The sequence below is a fragment of the Melanerpes formicivorus genome, unplaced genomic scaffold (assembly GCF_026170545.1).
Source record: "Melanerpes formicivorus ecotype bairdi unplaced genomic scaffold, bMelFor1.0.p_v2 SCAF_101, whole genome shotgun sequence".
NCBI classification, from domain to species: domain Eukaryota; kingdom Metazoa; phylum Chordata; class Aves; order Piciformes; family Picidae; genus Melanerpes; species Melanerpes formicivorus.
In genome coordinates this window covers 1,972,074-1,993,006 of record NW_027142453.1, presented here as the reverse complement: position 1 = coordinate 1,993,006, position 20,933 = coordinate 1,972,074, and the positions used below count along the sequence as shown (strand labels likewise).

The 20,933-nt window shown below is 45.9% G+C and overlaps 1 long non-coding RNA gene across 1 annotated transcript in view; it reads left to right on the top strand.

Moving 5' to 3' along the window:
• The window catches only part of LOC137455552 (uncharacterized), a 258,251-nt gene that overhangs the window by 128,781 nt on the left and 108,537 nt on the right, over window positions 1-20,933 (top strand). The window contains exon 4 of the long non-coding RNA XR_010990846.1: window positions 17,791-17,889. This is a non-coding gene — a long non-coding RNA (uncharacterized lncRNA). The remainder of the gene's footprint in view (window positions 1-17,790; window positions 17,890-20,933) is intronic.

Here is a 20,933-nt window from a genome sequence, read left to right as displayed (position 1 = left end):
CCAGGGACTCACAGCTTGCTCCTCTGTCTGGTATCTTCCCAGATGCTGTGGCTGTGATTGGAGCAGTCCTTGGCTCAGAGAGGGCTATGTGGCCTCTCTCTTGTCATGCCCAGTTCACACTCTGGAGCTTGCCCTTGGCTCAGAGAGGGCTAGGGGGCCTCTTTCTTATGTGGTCTATCACTGGGTTGCAGCCTCTTCTGGCATTCAGTTCCCTTGGAGCTTTTCCCCTTTGCCTTGGTCCAGGTGCAAGGCCTGGGTGAAGCTGTTGTTCTGCTAGAGCAGGTTCTTCAGCTGCTATTTGGGCAGCATTTGGCTCTAGTTGCTCTCTGGGTGAGAACAAGGTAAGTTGCCTGACTTCTTGGCTGGTTTAAGTACTGTCCCAAGGCAATTAATGCCCTTTGGTAACACCGAACCCTTATAACTGGACCTCTAGGATGGGCCATATCCATACATGGCCAGGGGCACACTCAGTTCACATCTGTGCTACAAAGTTAATTACACATGGTACACATTTATCTGGACCCCAGGAAGTGTCCAGGTTAGCACATTCAGGGGTGCTTACAATGTTAATCACAAGGGCTATGTGTTTGCCTTGGCCATCTGGACCCCAGAAACTGTCTAGGTTAGCACATTTGCAGGTGCTTAGGCCATTGTCTGGGCTAGGTCATGTTTGGGGGTTTGACCCTTCAGGACACTTTAGACCTGGCAGCTTCACCTCCATATCCAGAAAGGTAGTGGAGCAACCTGTCCTTGGTGCTGTCCTCAGGCTTATTGAGGACAAGAAGGTCATTAGGAGCAGTCAGTGTGGTTTTACCAAAGGGAAGTCATGTTTGACCAACCTGATAGCCTTTTATGAGGACATAACCAGGTGGGGAGATGATGGTAGAGCAGTGGATGTGGTTTGTCTTGATTTCATTAAAGCATTTGACAGCATCTCCTAAATCATCCTAGCAGCTAAACTGAGGCAGTGTGGTCTGGATGATGAGGGAGTGAGGTGGATTGAGAACTGGTTGAAGAGGTCAGAGGCTGGTGGTCAATGGAATAGAGTCTAGTTGGAGGTCTGTATTTAGTGGAGTCCCTCAGGGGTCAGGACTGGGACCAGTACTACTCAATATATTCATCAATGACCTGGATGATCTTTGAGGTCTCTTCCAACCTTGGTGATTCTGTGATTCTGTGATGAGGGCACAGAGAGTGCTGTCAGCAAGTTTGCTGAGGACACCAGATTGGGTGGAGTGGCTGACACACCAGAGGGTTGTGCTGCCATTCAGCAGGACTTAGACAGGCTGGAGAGCTGGGCAGAGAGAAATTAAAACAAATTCAACAAGGGCAAGTGCAGAGTCTTGCACCTGGGAAAGAACAACCCCAGGTATCAGTGCAGGTTGGGGACTGACCTGTTGGAGAGCAGTGAAGGGAAAAAGGACCTGGGGGTCCTATTAGATGGAAGGATAAGCCAGCAATGTGCTCTTGTGGCCAAGAAGGCCAATGCCATTCTGAGGTGTATTAGAAGGCGTGTGGTTGGCAGGTGAAGAGAGGTTCTCCTGCCCCTCTACTCTGCTCTGGTAAGGCCACATCTGGAATAGTGTGCCCAGTTCTGGGCCCCTCACTTCAGGAAGGACGGGGAGCTGCTTGAAAGAGACCAGTGCAGAGCCACAAGGATCATTAAGGGAATGGAACATCTTCCTTATGAGGAGAGACTGAGGGAGCTGGGGCTCTTTAACTTGGAGGACAGGAGACTAAGGGGAGACCTCATTAATGTTTACAAATATGTAAAGGGTGAGTGCCAAGAGGATGGAGCCAGGCTCTTCTTGGTGGTGCCCAATGACAGGACAAGGGACAATGGGTGGAAGTTGAGGCACAGGCAGTTCCATGTGAACACAAGGAAGAATGTTTTCACTGTGTGAGGGTGACAGAACACTGGAACAGGCTGCTCAGGGGGGTGTGGAGTTTCCTTCCCTAGAGAGATTCAAAACCTGCCTGGATACATTAGTGTCTGATCTGGTATAGGTGATCCTGCTCTGGCAGGGGGGGTGGACTAGATGATCTTTTGAGAGCCCTTCCATCCTCTAACACTCTGTGATTCTGTGATTTTTACAAGGGCTTGTAGTGGTAGGATGAGAGGGAATGGACTGAAGCAGGAAAAGGGCAGATTTAGACTAGGTATTAGGGAGAAATTCTTTACAGTAAGGGTAGTGAAAGTTTGCAACAGGTTGCCCAGGGGGGCTGTGGATGTCCTCTCCCTGGAAGTGCTCATGGTCAGGTTGGATGAAGCCTTGAGGAAACTGGTCTAGTGGAAAGGTATCACAGTATCACTAAGGTTGGAAGAGACCTCAAGGATCATCAAGTCCAACCTGTCCAAGGTGTCCCTGCCAATGCCAGGGGGCTTGGAACTAGATGATCTTTAAGGTGCTTCCAATCCAAACCATTCTGTAAATCAGTGAACTTTATCAACCCTTTAGAGTAATATTCTTTGGATAGAGCAGGAGATGTTCCTGCATACATCAAGCTGGCCTCAGGTGTCAGTTTCATATAGGCAATTGAGAAATCTGCCTCCTCTCTCTGCAATTTGAGATTGAAAAGGATTTTCAGAAAGAGAAATGACAGTTCCTTTAAGTTTATGTTGACATCATCACACCAGCTGAAAAGGTCAGGAAATTCAAGCTTGTTTTTAATATTTCAGGCTGTAAAGCTGGCTCAGGTGCATTAACCAACCTTTGCAAGGTGGTGGACTTGTGCTCTCTTAGCACATACAGCCTTGGAGCTACATATTTCACCATTCATGGTTCACTGATATGGACATGCTCTGCTGGGAAAATTTCAGCTTGATCATAGAGGGAGACTGGAGTATTGTGACCTGAAAATCTCAGTATAAGCTGAGGAATAGAATAGAGTAGAGTAGAGTAGAGTAGAGTAGAGTAGAGTAGAGTAGAGTAGAGTAGAGTAGAGTAGAATAGAATAGAATAGAATAGAATAGAATAGAATAGAATAGAATAGAATAGAATAGACCAGACCAGGTTGGAACAGACCTTCCAGATCATCGAGTCCAACCTATCATCCAACACCATCTAATCAACTAAACCATGGCACCAAGCACTCCATCCAATCTCTTCCTAAACACCTCCAGTGCTGGCGACTCCACCACCTCCCTGGGCAGCCCATTCCAATGGCCAGACACTCTCTCTGTGTAGAATTTCTTCCTAACCTCCAGCCTAAACCTCCCCTGGTGCAGCTTGAGACTGTGTCCTCTTGTTCTGCTGCTGGTTGCCTGGGGTTTTCTGAGCTTCTTATTTTGAATCCTCTTAAATGTCACTAATAACATAAGTAAAATATTTCCTTGCTGCATTAAATGAGGAGAAGTGTCCTTGGGCTGTGGTCACATTGACCAAGATTTTATGGTGAAATTTCAAATCCCTTAACCACAGGGATTTGTGAATTGAAATACAGATGCAACCTTGAAATGCACAGTTCCAGCACTGTTGGCTGTGATAAATATGAGCCATAAAGTAAACTTGTGCTCTGAACCAAATTGGACCCAAGGATCATTGCTCAAGCTCCTTTGCCCTTTTTTCCTGTGCTTCTCTTCTCAGCATCTGGTTCTGCAGATCACTTTTCTCCATTTCAAGGTTGCATTTTCTTCTGAGGCTGGGGTTAAGGAATTGTCACATCCCAAGGGGAATCTTTGTTTCATTTTTTAATCTATCTTGCTCTAGCTTTATTTCTGTAGCAAGTGGTTTCAGTAATCCATACTGATGAGTTGTCTGCTCTGCTGGTAGGCTTGACAGGTAGATTTATGAACCAGAAGAAGATAATCTGCTTCCACAAGAGGTCACTGGTACTAGTGCACACAGCACCTAGTTTCTGCCATGCTTCTGCAAAGGGCAGTTGTAGACAAGCCTCTCATCAAAAGGAGTATAAAAAGAAAAACAAGTTCTTGCTCTTTAGAAGATACCCACAAGGAAAACTGTGATTCTGTGAAAAGAGGCAAACCAAATAGAATCATAGTATCAGTCAGGGTTGGAAGGGACCACAAGGATCATCTAGTTCCAACCCCCCTGCCATGGCCAGGGACACCCCACACTACATCAGGCTGCCCAGAGCCTCATCCAGCCTGGGCTTAAACACCCCCAGGGATGGCGCCCCAACCACCTCCCTGGACAACCCATTCCAGGGCTTCACCACTCTCACGGTGAAGAACTTCCTCCTCACCTCCAGCCTCAATCTCCCCACCTCCAGCTTCATTCCATTCCCCTTAGTCCTATCACTCCCTGAGATACTGAGGAGTCCCTCCCCAGCCTTCTTGTGGGCCCCCTTCAGATACTGGAAGGCCACAATGAGGTCACCTGGGAGCCTTCTCTTCTCCAGACTGAACAGCCCCAACTCCTTCAGTCTGGCCTCATAGGAGAGGTGCTCCAGCCCTCTGATCAATGAGCCCTCTGATAAATGAGAATGCTTTTGAGAACTTCTTTCCTTTCACTATTGAGAGCAGCCAGATGTCAGAAGTCCTTGGTACCATCTTTGTCTGAGGTGGGACTTAACCATTCTGTGCTGATGTGGGATGCTTGGCTGATGTTGCTTCAGAGTCTGGGTTTCAACGGCCACAAGGATTGCTAGAGCTACGGATAGCATCACAGGAAATTGTTAATTCGTCTGTAAAGTAGAATCTGTACAAGTAATTAATATGATTTCTGCTGAAATCCATATATCTGCCTTCCTGTTGTTAAAAGAGGTGGCCAGAGGGTGTAATTTTAGGACAGTTCTTTCCTGGTTTCTTTGTGTGCTGGCAGCAAAGTTTCCCAGTGTCAAGGGACAAACCTCCCTTTTAATTGTTCAGTCTGCCTGAAAATCACCTTTGGAGAGAGGCAATTCCACTTACCAGGAATTAATGGAGCCCTTTCTGTAGGCAGGGTTCTGCTCAGAGTGCTGGTGTTTGTAATAATCAGGACATTTCAGGAGCATTTTAATTCTGTGTTCCTGCAGCTTTATTTTGCAGCTGATTGTCTCAGGGTGCCTGCAGCTCCCCGGCACACTCACAAATACCAAAAGGTTTCTGTCTTTTTTTTGGCATCCTGTCTGCATGCAGCTCCTAGTCCCCCAAGGATAAACAGAGGAAAGCTTTTCTCTGCTATCTGGTGATAATTTTCTAAAGGTCAATGTTGTCATCACTTTTACAGGAAACCTTACCTGTCAGCAGCTACCCAAAATGGCCAGGAGATATTTGCATTTCACTTGCAGCGTGTGCTTGCCGTGTGCAGCGCTGGCTAAGACTTTTTGTGCTCAGATGTGCTTTGTGCTAATGATTTATCTTATTATTGTTTTTAAGCAATGTTCTGCCTTTAAAATCATCATCTCCCATGTTTCTTCCCTGCCACTTCCAAAACCCCATGACATGTATGACACAGATTCACAACATAACCCCACAGAGTGGTGGTGAATGGTGCCACATCCAGCTGGCAGCCCGTCACTAGTAGTGTCCTCCAGGGATCAGTGCTGGGCCCCATCTTGTTCAATATCTTTATTGATGGTCTGGGTGAGGGGAATGAGACTGGATATGGCACTTGGTGCCATGGTCTAGTAGTCATGAGGTGTTGGGTGACAGGTTGGACATGATGATCTTTGAGGTCTTTACCAATCTCATTGATTCTATGATTCCGTGATTCTGTGACACCAAGCTGGGGGCAGGTGTTGATCTGTTAGAGGGTAGAAGGGCTCTGCAGAGGGAACTTGACAGCCTGGACACATGGGCAGAATCCAGCATGATGGCATTCAACAAGTTCAAGTGTGGTTCTGCACTTTGGTCACAACAACCCCATGGAGTGCTACAGGCTGGGGTCAGAGTGGCTGGAGAGCAGCCAGGCAGAAAGGGACCGGGGGGGGTACTGACTGACAGCCAACTTAACATGAGCCAGCAGTGTGCCCAGTTGGCCAGGAAGGCCAATGGCATCCTGGCCTACATCACAAATAGTGTGGCCAGCAGGAGCAGGGAAGTCATTGTGCCCCTGTACTCACCACTGGTTAGGCCACACCTTGAAGACCGTGTCCAGTTCTGGGCTTCTCAGTTTAAGAAGGACATTGAAACACTTGAACATGTCCAGAGAATGGCAACAAAGCTGGGGAGGGGTTTGGAGCACAAGTCCTCTGAGGAGAGACTGAGGGAGCTGGGGTTGCTTAGCCTGGAGAAGGGGAGACTCAGGGGAGACCTTATTGCTCTCTACAACTCCCTGAAGCAAGGTTGTAGCCATGTGAGGGTTGGTCTCTTCTCCCAAGCAACCAGCACCAGAACAAGAGGACACAGTCTCAAACTGTGCCAGCGGAGGTTTAGGCTTGAGGTGAGGAGAAAGTTCTTCACAGAGAGAGTTGTTAGCCATTGGAATGTGCTGCCCAGGGAGGTGGTGGAGTCAGCATCCCTGGAGGTGTTTAAGAGGGGATTGGATGTGGCACCAATGGGTTTAGTCATGAGGTCTGTGATGACAGGTTGGACTTGATGATCTTTAAGGTCTTTTCCAACCTTATTGATTCTATGATCCTATGATTCCATAATGCTTTCATTGCTGATATGTTTAGTTAAGATTCATGCGAGGTGAAGACACTGTAATTCCCAATGACGTTGTTTTATCTCTTAATACTTAGAGGTGACTTTAAGATCTGGTCAGTGTGAGGAATGAATTTCTCATCCGAGAAAATTCTCTTTGCCATCTTTTTTGGCACGTATTTGCTGGATTCCAGAGGACTTTATCTCTTCCTGCATCTCCGTCCAGCTCTGTCCAGTTAGGGAGAGTTTCTTGTACTGCTTGATGTAATCACATCTGCCCAGTTCTCTTGGCCAGATGGGAGCTTCATTCACCTCTCAATTTGTTAGAAACAGATGTTTTCCTCAGAGAAAGGGGAAAAGGAGATGGAAAAACGTAACAGCTGCTGTGAAATTTCCGTGGTGGAAAGATCTGTCTAATCCAAGGTGGAATTTCTGGCCACAACTCACAAATAAATGTGTGCCCTGGGGATCGTGGCTAATTTGTACTGAGGTACATATCGCTCACCTGGGATGTGAGATGGCAACTGGTAGATTACAGACTCCCACAAAAGCTCCTTCACAGAATTATTCATCAATTGAAATCAGCAATTTATGCCCACTGCAGATCCCTTTGCTTCTCTTCTAATTAGCAGGATTTTGTGGGATCTGAAGCCTGCTTCTTGCCCGGCCGTAATCATATGCCAGTGTTTGGGCTGGAAGAAGAAACAAAAGAATAAATAAAAGAGGAACATTTTCATTTGGAGGAAATAAACATTTATCTGCTTGAACTGGTCAGCAGCAAATTAATTGTTTTATTCTCCTGATCTCCTAATTACATGTACAGGCCAGCTTATGCAAGCTTTTCCTGCGTGCTCTATCATTAAAGAATGGATTACGTCTGAATTAAATTACAGTATTTCCATCAAAGGTCTCGGTGGGTCAGGGCAGTTGACAAGATTTATAGGCTAAAAAGAAGGAGGTCAATGGATGTCAGTGGTTAAGAAATATATTGTTCTTCTGGGGGAGTTATCCTTTCCTGAGAGCCTGAATCGCTCTCTTTCACATTCTTAGCATCTTTTCGCACCCTTGCGCGGCACGGACATTAATTCTAAACTCCTGTAGCTTTTTGTCAGTTCTTTCCCTTTCAGTGAGCAAGAAACATTGTGGCAAGTGCATGCTTTCCAAGCCCCTGCCTCAGACAGGGATATGCATAAGAGATCACGATGGCAATGCTTAATTTTCCAGGGTGAGATCTATTCTTAGTCCTGTTTTGTCTACAGCAGTAGGGCTTTGTGTTTGCTGGCGGTGACTACAGACACAATTGCTTTCTCACTGCTATGACTGTAATAACTGCCTTCTGCTTCTTCCTCTGCCTACATGAAAAAACAGATGAGAATGGAAAAGTGAGAAAAACTTGACAAAAAAAATTGTTTCTTAATGTTGTGATTCACAGGCAGAAAAGGCAGTAGGTGTCCCCTTCTGGTCAGCAGCACAGAACAGTGCTTTACTAAAGAGAATGGAATGGAACGGAACGGAACGGAACAGAATAGAATAGAATAGAATAGAATAGAATAGAATAGAATAGAATAGAATAGAATAGAATAGAATAGAATAGAATAGGAATAGGAATAGGAATTGAAATTAAGTAGAATTAACCAGTCTGGAAAAGACCTTTGAGATCATCAAGTCCAACCTATCACCCAACATGATCTAATCAACTAAACCATGGCACCAAGTGCCTCATCCAGTCTCTTCCTAAATACCTGCAGTGACGGTGACTCCACTGCCTCCCTGGGCAGTACATTCTAATGGGTAATCACTCTTTCTGGGAAGAATTTCTTCCTAACATCCAGCCTAAACCTCCCCAGGCACAGCTTGAGACTGTGTCCTCTTGTTCTGTTGCTTGTTGCCTGGGAGAAGAGGCCAACCCCCACCTGGCTACAGCCTCCCTTCAGGGAGTTGGAGACAGCAAGAAGGTCTCCCCTGAGCCCCCTCTTCTCCAGGCTAAGCAGCCCCAGCTCCCTCAGCCTCTCCTCATAGGGCTTGTGCTCCAAACCCCCCCCAGGCTCTGTTGCCCTTCTCTGGACACATGCCAGCAACTCAACATCTCTCCTAGACTGAGGGGCCCAGAACTGGACACAGGAATCAAGGTGTGGCCTAACCAGTGCTGAGCACAGGGGCACAATGACTTCCCTGCTCCTGCTGGACACACTCTTCCTGATGCAGACCAGGATGTCATTGACCCTCTTGGCCACCTGGGCACACTTCTGGCTCATATTCAGCCTTCTATCAACCAGTACCCCCAGCTCCCTCTCTGCCTGGCTGCTCTCCAACAACTCTGTCACTGTTTCTCAAAATGATGGGCAACTTTGGCTAGTCAGTTGTTTTTCTGTGCTATCATTAGAGGTCTTTTCCATTTCATAATTAGAAAGTATCTGCAATTATGAGGTAGTCTGAAAAGCTTAAGTAAACACAGAAAAATCACAGGTGCCAGCTTAATTTATCCCCTTTTCCAGGTAGGGAGAGCAGAGTCATGCAGAAGAAAAAGTTGCAGACACCTGAAATGTAAATGGCCACTTAACAAAAAATTAAATAGGTAAATAACTAAATTTCTGCTCCTCTCTAATCAACCCATCTGTTTAGGCAGCATACAAAGGGAAAGCAGGAAATCATAAGCACCATTTGAGACTGGAATCTCTAAGCCATACTGCTTGTGCTGTTACTGAAATTAACACATTTCTCTAATGGAACTGAATACACCAGAGAGAGTCCTGGTTTCTGGGCTTTGGGACAAAAGAGTTATCTATATGAAAACCAGCAAAAAAGGCAGAGGTTTCCTTGGCAGTCTCAGAGGCATCAGTATTCCCAGCAACTGGGCAAGGAGCTCTTGCAAGTCTGGAGTGGAGCCAAGGTTTTACTAGAGGAGCCACACCACACATCCCTCCCTCGATGCAGTCTTGACCTCTTCTTCTACTGCGCAGTGGGCCAGGAGATGCAGTGCTGGTTTCTCTGTCAGCAGCACAGATGCACGGGGTCACCTAAGTGGACATAATAGATGATGAAAGCACATGCACCAGGCAAGCAGACAAATTTTACCTGACCTTTAGCAGGACCCACTAGCCTCTCCCAAAGGTGTGCAATTTGCCCTGAAGACTCACTGATTTTCTAGCCCGGCAGTTTTGTTCAGCAAATCCCAGTGAGACTTTGGTGACTTGCACAGATCCATCAGATTTTACTGAATAGTTATTTACAGGGAGAGTGAATGATTGAATAGCTGCCAGACAATTTGTAATGTGTGTTGCTGTAAAGCAGAAGATAAGACAGCATTTCCTATCATAATCTACTAAGGCATGTGCAATCTTGCCATGTTTTTTTTTCCTGGTGCATGAAGAACTTAACGGGAGAGGATAGAAAGGTGACTCAGAACACTGCTCTGACCTTGAATTTTCACCTATACCTATGTTTTAACTTAGATTCTTGTTTGCGTGCTTTGTTTCTTTCCCCATGTGAGCAGGTTCTCTGTTATGTTGTCTACATGTTTGGGAATCTGCTGGTGGGAAATCTCTCTGGATCCCTGGTTGAACCTCACATAACTAGAGATGGGAGGGAGTTTTGCAGAGTCACAGGAACTAACACATAATTCAGGTGTCTTTGGGTTCTGTACTAACAGTAAAAGTGGCAGAGAAAAAGGCTGAAGCAAATCAGAAAGGATCTAAATAGTTTTCCCTTAGATTTTAGCATGAACCCTGGGAGAGGAAGGGTTTATATACTTCTGTTTTAAATTTTCTTGCAGTCATATAATCTTCATAGTCACCACAGTCATCAAATCATAGAATCACAGAAGTGTGGAGTCTGGAAGCACCTTTGGGCATCATCTGGTTCAGCTGCCCTGCTTGAAGCAGAGCCACATCTAGTCAGAGTTTTGATATCCTCAAGGATGGAGACTCCATAAGAGTATCACAGTATCACAGTATCAGTAAGGCTGGAAGAGACCATGAGGATCATCGAGTTCAACCTGTCACCACAGACCTCATGACTAGACCATGGCACCAAGTGCCACGTCCACTCTCCTCTTGAACACCTCGAGGGATGGTGACTCCACCACCTCCCCGGGCAGCACATTCCAATGACGAATAACTCTCTCTGTGAAGAACTTTCTCCTCACCTCGAGCCTAAACTTCCCCTGGTGCAGCTTGAGACTGTGTCCCCTTGTTCTGGTGCTGGTTGCCTGGGAGAAGAGACCAACCCCTTCCTGGCTACAACCACCTTTCAGGTAGTTGTAGAGGGCAATGAGGTCACCCCTGAGCCTCCTCTTCTCCAGGCTAAACAACCCCAGCTCCCTCAGCCTCTCCTCATAGGGCTGTGCTCAAGGCCTCTCCCCAGCCTTGATGCCCTTCTCTGGACACGTTCAAGTGTCTCAATGTCCTTCTTAAACTGAGGGGCCCAGAACTGGACACCGTACTCAAGGTGCAGCCTAATCTGGTAACCTATGACAGTGGTTCAACCACCCAACAAGTAAAAAAGGGCTGGGTTTGTTTGTTGTTTGAACCTGGAGGAGTTCAAGAGAGAATTGGACGTGGCACTTGGTGCCATGGTTTAGTCATGAGATCTGTGATGACAGGTTGGACTCAATGATCTTCAAGGTCTCTTCCAACCTTGGTGATTCTGTGATTCTTTGATCTCCTTTCTTGTAGAATTAGCCTTAACAGAGGGATGCCACAGACAGAATCTTGAGCCTGGTTAACCGTTCACAAGACATTTTTTGGTCAGAAAGTACTTCTATTGAGGGGCTGCAACAAAGTAGTATTACAGCTGTGCAGAGACTTCCTCACAAGCATGGTGAAGAATATCAAGAGACACTACAAAGCCACCTAACTGCACAGCTGACAAGTGCTGAGTGAAAGCAAGGGCTGCAGACTGTGCAGGTGTGCAGGTTGACCTTTTGATGCTGCACAAAATGAGCAATAAGGTGGAAAAGTCCTTGAAAGGGAAGACCATTTGGTTGTTTGATATGACAGGGAAAAGGAACTAGGAAGATGAGCAAAGGGAAAAGCCAAATGTGAGACAGGGGAACTATCTCTGCGGTGGCACTGTGGATCAATACACCATCAGAGGCACAACTGAGGTTGTCAGTGATCAGGAAAAGGATTTTGCAGTAATTGAGACGTGAGTGGATGAGAGCCTAGATAAGAATTTAACAGCATGTCTGGGAGAGAGATGTGCCTCTGAGAGATGTTAATTGGAAGGAATCTGCAAAGTCCTGGGTACGTCCACAGAGCAGGCAGGGCTGTGACTGCAGCTTGTGAGAATCAGCCTGGAGAAGGTTCACTCTGAGGTTCCCAGCAACCAGGAGCAGTGGCAGTGCAGTACCATGGGCTTTAGATTTATATTTCAGAATAAACCAGGTTGGAAGAGACCTTCAAGATCATCATGTCCAACCCATCAGCCAATCCAACCCACCTAAACAACTAACCCATGGCACCAAGCACCCCATCAAGTCTCCTCCTGAACACCTCCAGTGATGGTGACTCCACCACCTCCCCAGGCAGCCCATTCCAATGGGCAATCACTCTCTCTGTATAGAACTTCTTCCTAACATCCAACCTAAACCTCCCCTGGCACAGCCTGAGGCTGTGTCCTCTTGTTCTGGTGCTGGCTGTCTGGGAGAAGAGACCAACCTCTACCTGTCTACAACCTCCCTTCAGGTAGTTGTAGACAGCAAGAAGGTCTCCCCTGAGTCTCCTCCTCTCCAGGCTAAGCAACCCCAGATCCCTCAGCCTCTCCTCATAGGGCTTGTGTTCCAAACCCCTCACCAAATTTGTTGCCCTTCTCTGGACTCATTCCAGCAAGTCAACCTCCTTCCTAAACTGAGGAGTCCAGAACTGGACACAGGACTCGAGGTATGGCCTAACCAGTGCAGTGTACAGGGGCAGAATGACCTCCCTGCTCCTGCTGGCCACACTGTTCCATTGGCCTCTCTTGGCTGCCTGAACACACTGCAGGCTCATGTTCAGCCTACCATCAACCAGTACCCCCAGGTCCCTTTCTGCCTGGCTGCTCTCAGCCACTCTGACCCCAGCCTGTAGCACTGCATGGGGTTGTTGTGGCCAATGTGCAGAACCTGGCACTTGGATGTGTTCAATCTCATGCCCTTGGACTTTGCCCATCTGTCCAGCCTGTCGAGGTCCCTCTGCAGAGCCTCTCTACCCTCTAGCAGATCAACTCCTGTCCCCAGCTTGGTGTCATCAGCAAATTTACTGATGATGGACTCATTCCCCTCATCCAGATCATCAATAAAGATGTTAGAGAGCACAGGGCCCAGCACTGATCCTTGGGGCACACCACTAGTGACTGGCTGCCAGCTGGATGTGGCAAGCAAGCTGTACTCAGCCAGGCTATTACAAGTTCAGATGCTGCAACTACTCCATTTCAGCACTCCTTTTGCTCATGTGCTCCACATCTCTTGGGGAAAGGAAAAAAACCCAACCCAAAACAAAACAAAAAGCATCTAAAGAAATTGCTCCTTTCTATACACTTTTTCTTTTCCTTTGGGCTCTTTGGCCTGTGTGTACATGAAGAGTTGGAGTTTCCAATTACTTGGGTTTGGCAGCTTCTCAGAACTCCTTGTTTCCCGCACATTCTCTTTCTCTCTCTTGGTACTGAATGTTGTGGCACTGGCAAATACTGCAGAAAGCTGAAAAATCAGGGATGCTTTCAAATTCTGGAAGAGGAAAGAATTTGGCCAGTTGAAAAGCTGTGTGCAGGAAATTAAAAAGCAAAACACAAACAAGCTCATCTCCCCAAGGCAAACAATAACATACTGCCAAAGGTGGAAGACCTGATCACGGTCCTGTAGGAGGATGGAGTGGGTGGCAGCGGGAAAGCAGTACAGTGTAACACAGTCACTATTTCCCAGTAGCTGTAATATAGCTCCAAGTCTTCTTTCCAAGTCACTTATCTCATTAAAACTTGTCACATGCCCTTTCCTGAGGCCTATTTGCAGCATTTTCATATGAGCAGCGCAGTGCTTTGGGGGGAGGGAGGACCGGCACAAGCCTACTCACTTTGGAAGCAGGAATGCTGCAAATGAGTTTAAGTCATTTGGCTTCAGAGTGCTCAGGGATGAGCTTTACCCACCACTCCAGATGAAATCATGATCCTTCTCTAGCAGGGAAAAGCTGCATCTTGCAAAGAAACAAGAGATTCCTTACAACAACAGATCATAAATAGGGCCACGAGGTTAATAGACATTTCTGTTTATAGTGGCACAGGATTTATTTTACCTTCTTAGAATCATAGAATCATAGAGTCAATAAGGTTGGAAAAGACCTCAAAGATCATCAAGTCCAACCTGTCACCCAAGATCTCATGACTACTAAACCATGGTATCAAGGGCCATGTCCAATCCCTTTTTGAACACCTTCAGGAATGGTAACTCCACTACCTCCCTGGGCAGCACATTCCAATGGTTAACAACTCTCTCTGAGAGGAACTTTCTCCTCACCTCGATCCTAAACTTCCCCTGGTGCAGCTTGAGACTGTGTCCCCTTGTTCTGGTGCTGGTTGCCTGGGAGAAGAGACGAAGCCCCACTTGGCAACAACCTCCCTTCAGGGAGTTGGAGAGAGCAAGAAGGTCTCCTCTGAGCCTCCTCTTCTCCAGGCTAAACAACCCCAGCTCCCTCAGCCTCTCCTCATAGGGCTTGTGTTCCAAACCTCTCCCCTGCCTTGTTGCCCTTCTCTGGACACATTCAAGTGTCTCAATGTCCTTCTTAAATTGAGGGGCCCAGAACTGGACTCAGTACTCAAGGTGTGGCCTAAGCAGCACTGAGTACAGGGGGAGAATGACCTCCCTGCTCCTGCTGGCTACATTATTTCTGATGCAGCCCAGGATGCCATTGGCCTTCTTGGCTGCCTGGGCACACTGCTGGCTCATGTTCAGCCTACTATCTACCAGTACCTCCAGGTCCTTCTCTGCCTGGCTGCTCTCCAGCCACTCTGTCCCCAGCCTGTACCACTGCATTGGGTCGCTGTGACCAAAATGCAGCACCCAGCACTTGGACTTGTTAAATGCCATCATGTTGGACTCTGCCCATCTGTCCAGCCTGTCAAGGTCCCTCTGCAGAGCTCTCCTACCCTCTAACAGATCAACACATGCCCCCAGCTTAATGGCATCTGCAAACTTGCTGATGATGGACTCAACCCTCTGATGTCCTTCTTATGCCCTTATGTAACACACCTCCTTATACATGAAGATTTGTACAAAGGTAGACACTTTAGACATATGACTAAGATGGTGGATTACTCATAAGGAAAATGCATAATGCATAAATTCTTTGTTACCTCTGCCATGAATTGTTTTTTTCAAAGGAGTCTGAGAACTTTGAATTAACCTTGGTCCAGTTTCTAGGGAGCTGTAATAAAGCTTGTGCCCTAATACCTTTGAAAAGTGAGCAAATGAAAAACCCAAACCAATAAATCAGTGGGAGCAGAAGGATGCAACAGCATGAGAAATACCACCTGTGACATTTTAAACTTGAATTAATCTGCTGTGACACTGGGAACATTTGTTGGTGATGTAGGGAGAGGATATTTGCAGTGCTGGGTGGGCTCACAGATGTCATCTGACTTTAAGACTGGTTCCTTGGATGAACCAGTTGCCCTCTTTTCATGATGCTGACAGGGAGCTTTTTACTGCAGCAGTCAAACCCTGGTAATGGATAGTTTGTCACACTGCATCCTTTAGTGCAGTGTGGGTGATGTGGGACATGCTGTGCATTACTGCTCAGCAATGTGTTAAAACCTTGTGCAGGAAAATTCCCTCTGATATGAGATGATAACCGAATCCGATGGCTTTCAGTTGTTTAGCCATGATCTCTTTCTCTTGTACATGACAGTGACAACTAGATAGGGACCACCAAATAATTTTTCCTATTAGAACTTCATAGAGAGAGTGATTGCCCATTGGAATGGGCTGCCTGAGGAGGTGGTGGAGTCACCATCACTGGAGGTGTTTAGGAGGAGACTGGATGGGGTGATTGGTGCCATGGTTTAGTTGATTAGATGGTGTTGGATGCTGGGTTGGACTTGATCTCAAATGTCTCTTCCAACATGGTCTGGTCTATTCTATTCTATTCCATTCTATTCCATTCTATTCCATTCCATTCTATTCCTTTCCATTCCATTCCATTCCATTCCATTCCATTCCATTCCATTCCATTCCATTCCATTCCATTCCATTCCATTCCCTTCCACTGGAGTGTCTGTCCTATAAAAACCACAAAGTTAAAGCTATTTCTAATCCCTCAGCTGATAACATAGATGGTTTAGAATGAAATTTGCACGTAGCCAGTGAAAGGCTTTCTGATTTAAAAGCAAGGAAACCCCAACCATTTTTTTTTGAGGGGGGGGGGGGGTGGGCTGTGCTAGTATTTTAGGGAAAAGGTGTTTGGTATTTCTGCTGCAGGATATTGTTTCTACATTTAGAATAGAATAGAATGGAATTAACCAGATTGGAAAAGACCTTCGAGATCATCAAGTCCAACCTATCATATCCAACACCATCTAATCAACTAAACCATGGCACCAAGCACCCCATCCAGTCTCTTCCTAAACACCTCCAAGGACAGTGACTCCACCACCTCCCTGGGCAGCAGATTCCAATGGCCAATAACTCTCTCTATTCCATCAGAACAAGAGGACACATTCTCAAGATGCGCCAGGGGAAGTTTAGGCTCAAGGTAAGGAGAAAGTTCTTCACTGAGAGAGTCGCTCGCCATTGGAATGTGCTGCCCATGGAGGTGGTGGAGTCACCAGCCCTGGAGGTGCTCAAGAAGGGATTGGACATGGCGCTTGGTGCCATGGTTTAGTCATGAGGTCTGTGGTGACAGGTTGGACTTGATGACCTTTGAGGTCTCTTCCAACCTCGGTGATTCTGTGATTCTGTGATTTAGCAAGCTAGCAAAAACTAGAGTATATGGTTGGGTTACAGATGGACACATTTTGATGACTGGATTATGTCATTTATTTGCTATGTTACTCCGGGTACAAAGTGTATTTGTTGTACTGCTTTCAATATTCTGTTAACAAGAATGGAAAGAGTGAGTGAAGCTCTTAGGTAAAGCACAGCATCCTCAGTCCAGTTGGGAACTGATATGCTGCCACAATTTTGAGTGGCTTGATTGATGTCTGCTGAAACACAGGCCAAAAATATCTTTTAAATTACACCAGTGCCTGTCATTTTCTAGCTGGAATCCCAGTGGGACTTGGCATGGTGATTCCATCCCACTGTGCTACAAACACCAGTGCTGTGGTAATTTCTCTCGATGCCTTTCTGCAGGGCAGTCTCTTCTAACAGTAGGAGAAACGGTTGCACTGCCCTTGTGCCTTCAATTGGTGTAAAGAAGCCAGGAATAGAATAGAATAGAATAGAATAGAATAGAATAGAATAGAATAGAATAGAATAGAATAGAATAGAATAGAATAGAATAGAATAGAATAGACCAGGCTGTAAGAGACCACTGAGATCATCAAGTCCAACCTATCATCCAACACTGTCTAATCAACTAAACCACGGAACCAAGCACCCCATCCAGTCGCCTGCTAAACACCTCCGGTGATGGTGACTCCACCACCTCCCTGGGCAGTACATTGCAATAGACAGTCTCTCTTTCTGGGAAGAACTTCTTCCTAACATCCAGGCTAAACATCCCCTGGTGCAGCTTAAGACTATGTCCTCTCATTCTGGTGCTGGTTGCCTGGGAGAAGAGACCAACCTCTACCTGCCTACAACCTCCCTTCAGGGAGTTGCATACAGCAAGAAGGTCTCCCCTGAGCCTCCTCTTCTTCAGGTTATGCAATCTCAACTCCCTCAGCCTCTCCTCATAGGGTTTCTGCTCCAGAATCCTCCCCAGCTTTGTTGCCCTTCTCTGGGCACCTTCCAGCAACTCAACATCTTTCCTAAACTGAGGGGCCCAGAACTGGACACAGGACCCCAGGTGTGGCGTAACCAGTGCTGAGTACAGGGGCTTAATGACTTCATTGCTCCTGCTGGACACATTATTCCTAATTCAGGACAGGATGCCATTGGCCTTCTTGGCCACCTGGGCACACTGCTGGCTCATGTTCAGCCTACTATCAACCAGTACCCCCAGGAACTTTTCTGCCTGGCCACACTCTAGCCACTCTGACCCCAGCCTGTAGCACTGCTGGGGTCAGAATAGTACTCTGATGTAGGTCTCTTATGAGAAAATCAAATAATTTTCCACACTTCTCCCTCTCTGCAGCTCTCTTTTGGGATCCACCATAGGCATAGAAAGCTGAACGCTCGACTGGGTTGAACTCTCTCAGATAAAGTGAGTTCCACGCAGATACTCTGTACAAAGGTAGGAGTATGTTCCTAACTGAGGGCCATTTTCCAAGTATAAGCATTAAAAGCCAAGTATGACTTAAACCAAACCCAAACAAAAAACACCTGCAAAATCCAGAGGATTGCCAGATTTGCAGAGTCCTTATCTTTTGAGCCTACTCTTGTGATCCAGAAAAATATGATAAATTACATCGAAGAGTATAAGAGTCCAGAAACTTCTCATTAAAAGCAGCCAGGAAGTTTTATCTGTTTGTTTAAAATCTGTTGGCATAGGTAGAAGCGTTACAGATTTCATAAATATCCAGGTCTTCAAATGCTTTAATGCCTTGGTAAGCAAATACTGGTGCCTGCACTCCACACTTTCAAAAGAGACTTGAAATGAATGAGTAAAACTTTGACTATGTTAAGTGGAGTCACTCTCCCTGGAGGTGTTCAAAAAGGAGTTGGATGTGCAACTTGAAGCCATGGTTTAGTAGTCATGTGGTGTTGGGGAACAGGTTGGATGATCTCTGAGGTCTTCTCCAACCTTATTGATTCTATGATTCTATGATTATTCAGCCTTCCAATGAAGCCTGCTGAAGTGTGTTTGCTCAAGACTTGCCTTGGGTGCTCTTTCTGTTGTCTGAAGTACAGTGGTGTGGGTTGCCATGGGGTCTGTAGTGACAGGTTGGACTTGAAGATCTTTGAGGTCTCTTCCAACCTTGGTGATTCTGTGATTCTGTGTGATTCTGTTTCTAAAGCCATTGGTCAAAAACAATGTGATACAAGGGCTATTATTAAAATACTGCTGTAAGTCATTAGACTCTTTCAGAGCAACTTTTTGTTGCTGTTAAATTTAAATGCTTGAAATGAAGACTATGTTAAGTGGAGTCAGCGTCCCTGGAAGTGTTCAAGAGGGGACTGGCTGTGGCACTTGGTGCCATGGTTTAGTAGTCATGAGGTGTTGGGTGATGAGTTGGACTTGGTGATCTCTGAGGTCTTTTCCAGCCTTATTGATTCTATGAATCTATGATTCTATGAAAAGGTCAAGGATAATTGCTGCAGAAAAAGCCATTTATCATCATGTCTGACCAATACAAGGGGTGCCCTAGGGGTCCAGGCTTGCAGAATTGCAGCCCCTGCATGCCAGACCCATCCAAGGTCTCCTTGCTGTGTGCTCAGAGTCAGGACCATGCTGTTGTACTCTGGTTCTCGTAGTGGCTTTTAAAAATTACATTCATCAAGCTCTTCCTCCCACTGCCTCCTCCTCTCCCAGCAAAATCTTGCCAGCTTGGTCACAGATAATATATCAAACAGTGAGACTTTCAAAGCAGGAATTGGCCATTATAGAGTTGATTGCGTAGAGGCTGAATGTGACTGCAGACATGCATCCTGCTGACAGGCTTGAAACACTCAAGGTAAGACTTAGCAAAGCCTGGATCTGGTTTTACTGACTGTAATTCCCCAAAAGGCTGAGAGGAGCTGTGTGACTGAAGGTATATGACCTAGTGTAGTGAGTAAGGATACCTTGGTCTTCAGAAACAACTCAGGGCCTAAAAGAAAAATCAACGAAGAGCTGCATTTACCTCCTCACTGACGTGGCAGAGGAAAGGAGGTGAATGTGACATGATTGCAAATATCAAAGCCATCCCTGTCCAAAATAACCACAGCCTGTGAATGGTTGCTTAGCTTGGAGAAGAGGAGGCTCAGAGGAGACCTTCTTGCTCTCTACAATTACCTGAAGGGAGGTTGTAGCCAGGTGGGGGTTGGTCTCTTCTGCCAGGCAACCAACACCAGAACAAGAGCACACAGTCTCAAGCTGTGCCAGGGGAAGTTTAGACTGGAGGTGAGGAGAAAGTTCTTCATAGAAAGAGTGATTGGCCATTGGAATGTACTGCCCAGGGAGGTGGTGGAGTCACCATCCCTGAAGGTATTTAGGAAGAGACTGGATGGGGTGCTTGGTGCCATAATTTAGTTGATTAGATGATGTTGGATGATAGGTTGGACATGATAATCTCTGAGGTCTTTTCCAACCTGGTCTGGTGTGGTCTATTCTATTCTATTCTATTCTATTCTATTCTATTCTATTCTATTCTATTCTATTCTACTCTACTCTACTCTACTCTACGTGTTGTGTTGTGTTGTGTTGTGTTGTGTTGTGTTCTATTCTATTCTATTCTATTCTATTCTATTCTATTCTATTCTATTCTATTCTATTCTATTCTATTCTATTCTTCTACAGCATGTCCCAAGGCAGGGGTATCACCATTACTAGCGCAAGGTAAATGATGGCAGAGTCTGAGCTAAGGTATCTCCTGTTCCTCCTCAGTCATACTGCATCTGTGTTTCCATATGTAACTTAACAGTGGAAAGCAGTTGCCCACAAACCCCCAGCTCTGCTTGTGGACTTGGCATTTTCTAGGCATCCCACCACAATCACAACTGTCCCCAAGATATTTTTCTGGATGAAGAAGGTGGTACAGTTTTGCCTTCTTCTCAGGCAGTTTGTATTTTTGCTAAGAGTCTTTTTCTTTGATCATCTTTTTATTCTCTGCATTTATTTTTTTTCCCCCCTCTTCTTCTATTTCCTTTATTCCTGCCTAAGCTGAAAGAAGCCACATTATATCTAAGTTCTACTCTGCAAAGCATGGATTTGAAATTAGCAGAATGACTTAGTCCATTCCCACTTTATTGGAAACTGTGTTTTTTTTCTGGGGCTGATAAGGAAACTAATTAAAACCCATGAAGTCTATTTTCATAATAATACCAAATGGGGCAGTTCACAAATTGAAGATTCACCATGCAAAGGGAAAAAAAAAATGATTTATTGTAGTTTATTAAAATGAGTCCAGGAGCCTTTAAAGAGTTATTTTATTTTTTTCCACTCTTCCCTCCCCCTCATTTGGAAATTTGTTCTCAATTCTTGCTCCTCATTCAAGCCAACTTCCTGCAAACAGCCAGGAGGCAGTTCAACAGCTGTTCCATGCACTGAAAGCAATGGGATATTTGCTGGAGGACAAGGCAGAAGAGGGTGAATTATATGCAGGGAACAAATAATTTATCAGGTTGGCCCTGTTTCTC